Source organism: Mirounga leonina, unplaced genomic scaffold (assembly GCF_011800145.1).
Source record: "Mirounga leonina isolate KUSES-001 unplaced genomic scaffold, KU_Mleo_1.0 Mir_101664, whole genome shotgun sequence".
Lineage (NCBI taxonomy): Eukaryota > Metazoa > Chordata > Mammalia > Carnivora > Phocidae > Mirounga > Mirounga leonina.
The window spans coordinates 25850580-25856306 of NW_023270175.1; the positions used below are offsets into that span (position 1 = coordinate 25850580).

General features: G+C 45.1%; 1 non-coding gene across 1 annotated transcript; it reads right to left on the minus strand.

Annotated features, from left to right (window-relative positions):
* Positions 1 to 1281: 1281 nt before the first annotated feature.
* On the minus strand, positions 1282 to 1388 carry LOC118013647. Its single transcript, XR_004680085.1, has one exon. It is a non-coding gene; the product is annotated as a U6 spliceosomal RNA (small nuclear RNA).
* Between the last annotated feature and the right edge of the window lie 4339 nt (positions 1389 to 5727).

The window sequence follows — 5727 nt, forward strand, 5'->3', positions numbered from 1 at the left end:
TGTGTCTGTTGGCCATTTGTACATCTTCTTGGGAAAAATGTCTATTCAGGTCCTTTGTCCATTTTTAAATTGGGTTATTTGAGGGTTTTTTGTTTGTTTTGTTTTGTTTTGTTTTTGCTATTGGGTTGTATGGGTTCCTTGTGTATTTTGGGTATTAACCCTTTATCAGATATGTGGCTTACAAATATTATCTCCCATTCTGTAGGTTGCCTTTTCATTCTGTTGAATGTTTCCTTTGCTGTGCAAAAGCTTTTTAGTTTGATGTAGTCCCAGTTGTTTATTTTTGCTTTTGCTGTCAAATAAAAAAAATCGTTTCCAAGACCAATGTCAAGGAGCTTATTCTTCTCTGTTTTCTTCTAGGGGTTTTATGGTTTCAGGTCTTATGGTCAAGTCTTTAATCCATTTTAAGTTGGTTTTGGTGTGTGGTGTAAGACAGGGGTCCAGTTTTATTCTTTTGCATGTATCTGTCTAGTTTTCCCAACACCATTTACTGAGGAATCTGTCCTTTCCCCATTGCACAGTCTTAACTCTTTTGTCAAAAATTAGTTGACCAGGGGCACCTGGGTGGCTCAGTCGTTAAGTGTCTGCCTTCGGCTCAGGTCATGATCCCAGGGTCCTGGGATCGAGCCCCGCATCGGGCTCCCTGCTCTGCGGGAAGCCTGCTTCTCCCTCTCCCGTTCCCCCTGCTTGTGTTCCCTCTCTCGCTGTGTCTCTCGCTGTCAAATAAATAAATAAAATCTTTTAAAAAAAATTAGTTGACCATAGATGCATGGGTTTATTTCTGGGCTTTGCATTCTGTTCCGTCGATCTATGTATCTGTTTTTACACCAGTACCATATGCTTTTGACTATGAAAGCTTTGTAATACAGTTTGAAATCAGGAAGTGTGATGTTCCTAGCTTTCTTGTTTTTTTCTAAAAATTGCTTTAGCTATTCAGGGTCTTTCGCAGTTTCATACAAATTTGAGGGTTATTTGTTCTAGTTCTGTGAAAAGTACCATTGGAATTTTGATAAGAATTACATTGACTCTGTAGATTGCTTTGGATATTATGGACATTGTAATAATATTAATTCTTCCAATCCATGAGCATGGAACTTCTTTCCATTTATTTGTGTCTTCTTCAATTTCTTTCATCAGTGTCTTACAGTTCTCAGTGTACAGATCTTTCACCTCCTTGGTTACATTTGTTACTATGTATTTTATTCTTTTCGATGCTATTATAAATGGTATTGTTTTATTTCTTGAGGCATTTTAGAATGCTTTATTATTTTTCTATTTTTAAAAAATATGGAATGCTTCATGAATTTGCACGTCATCCTTGTGCAGGGGCCATGCTAATCTTCTTTGTATCGTTCCAATTTGAGTATATGTGCTGCCAAAGCAAGCACAATGGTATTGTTTTCTTAATTTCTTTTTCTGATAGTTTGTTGTTGGTGTATAGAAACACAGCTGAGGGGTACCTGGGTGGCGCAGTTGGTTAAGCTTCTGACTCATGGTCATGATCTCAGGGCTGTGAGATGGAGCTCTGTGCTCAGTGGGGAGTCCGCTAAAGTTTCTCTCTCCTTTTCCTTCTGCCCCTCCCCTTGCTGGTGCGCTCTCTCTCTCTAAAATAAATAAATAAATCTTAAAAAAAAACAACTGATTTTTGCATGTTGACTTTGTATCCTGCTACCTTACTAAATTGCTTTATTAGTTCCAACAGTTTTTTGGCTATAGTCTTTAAGATTTTCGATGTATAATATCATGTCATCTACAAATAGAAACAATTATACTTCTTCAATTAACAATTTTGTTTCTTACTACTTCTTTGGATGCCTCTTATCTCTTTTTCTTGCTTGATTGTTCTGGCTAGGACTGCCAGCACTATGTTGAATAAAAGTGTCAGGAATAGGCACCTGCATCAGAATTACCTGTGATAGTTCTTTAAAAAATACAGATTTCTGGGCCCCTTCGGCTCCCTTTCTCTTTCTGCACATTGGCCCGCCTCAGCCTCAACCTCTGCTTTCCACCTTGACTTACTCTCCTCTTCTATTCTAACTTTTTTAGTCTATTCTCAACACAGCTGTCAGAGTGAGCCTTTAAAACTCTTCAGTTAGATCCTGCCTCTCTTCGACTCTTCTCAAAACTCTCCAGCGGCTGCAGTCACAGGGTCCTTCGTCCAGAGTTCAGTTCTCATGGGACTCCTGGACTGTTCTTTTCTCTCCTTGTACCTTCAGGCCGAGAAGTCACTTGCCCCTACCTCATCCCTGTGACCTCTGTGACCTTGTCTCTTACTGCCCTCCCCCTGGGGTCACTCTATTCCAGCCAGCAAGGCTCCTTGATGTTTCTCAGATCTGTTTCTGCCTCAGCCCTTTGTTTTTGGCCCAGATACCCACATCGGTTATTCCCTCACTTTTTAAAGGGCCCTGCCCAAATGTCACCTTCCCTGGAGAGTCCTTCCTTTTCTGTAAAATAGCAACCCCATCTACACCCTGCTGGACACTCCCCAGCTCTCTCACCTTGTCTTATTTTCTCCTCGCATATTATGGATCCATTGTTAGTTTGTGTACTGCCTGCCTCCCTGCACTAAAATGTAAGCTCCAAAAAGGAAGAGATTTTTAAAATATAGTCTTTTTTTTTTTTAAAGACTATATTTATTTGAGAGAGAGCACAAGGAGGGGGAACAGCAGACAGAGGGCGAAGGAGAAGCAGAATCCCCACAGAGCAGGGAGCCCGATGCGGGGCTCCATCCCAGGACCCTGGGATCACGACCTCAGCCGAAAGCAGACGCTTAACCAACTCAGCCACCCAGGCACCTAAAAAGGGAGGGATTTTTTCTTTCACAGTTCCAGCCTTAGTGTCTAGCCTGGCACACAGGAGACCCTACAGAAACATTTTTTTTTGAATAAATGAATGAATGAATGAACCATATATAAGCATGTAAATGCTGAGCTCAAGATGGATACCCATTAACTGGTCATAGTGATACCTCTGGGGAGTGGGATTATGGAAAGGGGACTTTCATTTTTGACTTCAGCTTCTCTACTGCTTGAATTTGTATAGCAAGCATGCCCTTGTGATTAGAAAAATAGAAATAATAGGGATTTTGAAAAGAAAATGAGCTTTCAAGGGCCCAAAAGCTGCTTAGGAGATTAGGTTGGGCAGCAGGTGGCAGGGTTGATTCAACTTGTGCTTCGCTCGGCCCCCCTCGGGTGCAGCGGAGCCCACGGGCACGCTGCCGGCGCTGGCAGAATGCCAGGGAGCGGGGTGTGAATAGAGCGGACAAGGCTGCAATTAACACACGGCGGGATGTGAACAGATATTTTTTTTAATCTTCTGGGTGCTTTTGTGTATATTTTGATTTTTTTTCCAGGATGAACATGTAGTACGTATGGACTGGGGAAAAGGAAAGCATTCCATCTTTTGAAACGAACATTTTAAAAGGTGTCAAATCTTGTGCCGCCCCCCTCCCCACCCCCCCACCCCCCCACCCCCCGCAAGCAGGAGGCTGCCCTGCATCCAGACTTCAGAAGTTCCCTGCCTGTGCGAGCCTCAAGGAAATGCCTTCAGCTAACTTTGGGAAAACAAACTGGGCATTCAAACTTACCAATGTCAGTAGGTCGTGGGATCACCTCTGCTTCAGTTTTCTAGGAGTTTCCCGGGTATTAGCTGAGGAGTTTGGAGTTACTGTTTTGAAGCGTCAATAGGTTCACGACTACAGTCCATAAAGGTCTCTATAGATGCATATTGAAAAAAGAAAATCTAGAAGAATATTTTCATGTGACACTTTTCTCTTACCCATCTCCCCAAGCTTCTTTCTGCTTGATAACAGCTGCTCTCACCAAAAAGCATTTCAAAAACAGGATGATTTTGTCTTGCCAACAGGAACCAATGATTAATGAAAGACACAGCTCTACATGGCTGAGGCTGGAGGCGGCAGGGGTGGGGGGCGCTGTGCACTCCCACAGCCGGCTGAGCGTGACCATCCCTCGTGCCACTTGGCCTCCAGGATCTACATGCATATCTCACCTTGGGGTGAGGATTTTGCTGTTAGTGCCCCCCCCACGCACATACACCTATTGCACACAGACATACATGTGTGTATACACACTCATGGGTGCACACACATACACATCTAGCCCCGGGCAGGAAGCTCAGGAGGCACCTCTGGCCCCTGTGTATTTTACCCTGTTACCAGGTGCGTCTTCCTTCACCCCACCTATGCCGCACCCCACCCATTGGCCAGTGCCACCTGGCCCACGTCCATCATCTTGCTGAGCATCTGCTTCCCCAACACCCCCACATCTTCACTCCCAGCTCCTGACTCTACACCCATCCTGCATGGACTTCAGTCAGAGCTCCATTATGCAAGGAACAGAGGCCAACTCAAGCTGGTTCTGCAACGAAGTGTAGGAGGGGGCAGGCGGGTGGGCCAGGGATTATCGTAAGGAGGTGGAGATCTTACGGCTCTTCCAAGAGGGCCACCACGGTTGGACCTGGAACAGGAAGCATGACTGCTACAATTTCTGGGGCTCTCTGCAGAGGTCCAGGATCTCTCTCAGTGTCTCTGGTCTGCTCTGCATATCTGCTCCATCCTCTTCTTTCTGTTGACCGGTTTCCCGCTCACTTTTGCTCATAGACAGTCCCTCACCTTTGACCCCACTCCAAGTCTGTCTTAGAGCCTTTCGGGCTCAGATGGTGGCTCAGAGTCTCAGTGGCCCTCTACCCTATTCCCAAGAAAGGAATCTGATTGCTCCAGTTTATCTTCTTAAGCCAGGCCACAGGAGTTCTACAGAGAGTACTGACCTTCCTAGGAAACGGCCATCATTGGCCAAATGCCCACCGGTCCCGCTGTAATCAGACAACTTTAAGAAGGGTGGGGTCTCAAGGACATTTAGGCTCACAGAAGCAACATGCAGATTCTCTGTGGAAAGGCAGGCAAATTATGAGCATGTCTGGTACAGCAAGCCTGGAAACTGTGGTCTGATGCGACCCCAGACCAAAGGGCCCTGTCCATCGACAGGGACTTACAAATCCTAAATGATATTCGTGTGCCCTGTCTATTCTCAGAGACTCCCAGAATTGTCGGGTCCTAAGGTTCATTCGGCCTACTGACAAGTCCCTTCGTTGAAACAAAATGTGGTAAATTCGTAATATGGAATATCATTCAGCCATGCAAAGGAATGAAGTACAGACCATGCTAGTAACACAGAGGAACCTTGAAAACATGCTATGGTAAAGAAGCCAGTCACAAAAGACCACATACTATATGATTCCGTTCATATGGAAGTCCAGGATAGAAACATCTATAGAGACAGAGAGAACATTAGCGGTTGCTTAAGATGGGAGGTGGGGGGTGAGGGGTAGGGAAGTGACAGCTAAACGGTATGGAGTTTCTTTCTGAGGTGACAAAAACTCCACATTTCTAGAATTAACTCTGGTGATAGCTGCGCACATCTGTGAACACACTAAACTTCGTATCTCCACAAAACTCAAGATGGCGGAACTGCAGAAATCCTTTTTCTCAGACTGGTGAGAAATTGCTCAAGCGAAGGAAAAGTATTAGACACTCTAACTTCCACCAAGCGTGGTAGTGAAATTCCATCCCGGAGTGCACGATTCTCCCCCACTAGCTTTAAGAATAAAAGCATGAGGGGCGCCTGGGTGGCTCAGTCGGTTAAGCGACTGCCTTCGGCTCAGGTCATGATCCTGGAGTCCCGGGATCGAGTCCCGCATCGGGCTCCCTGC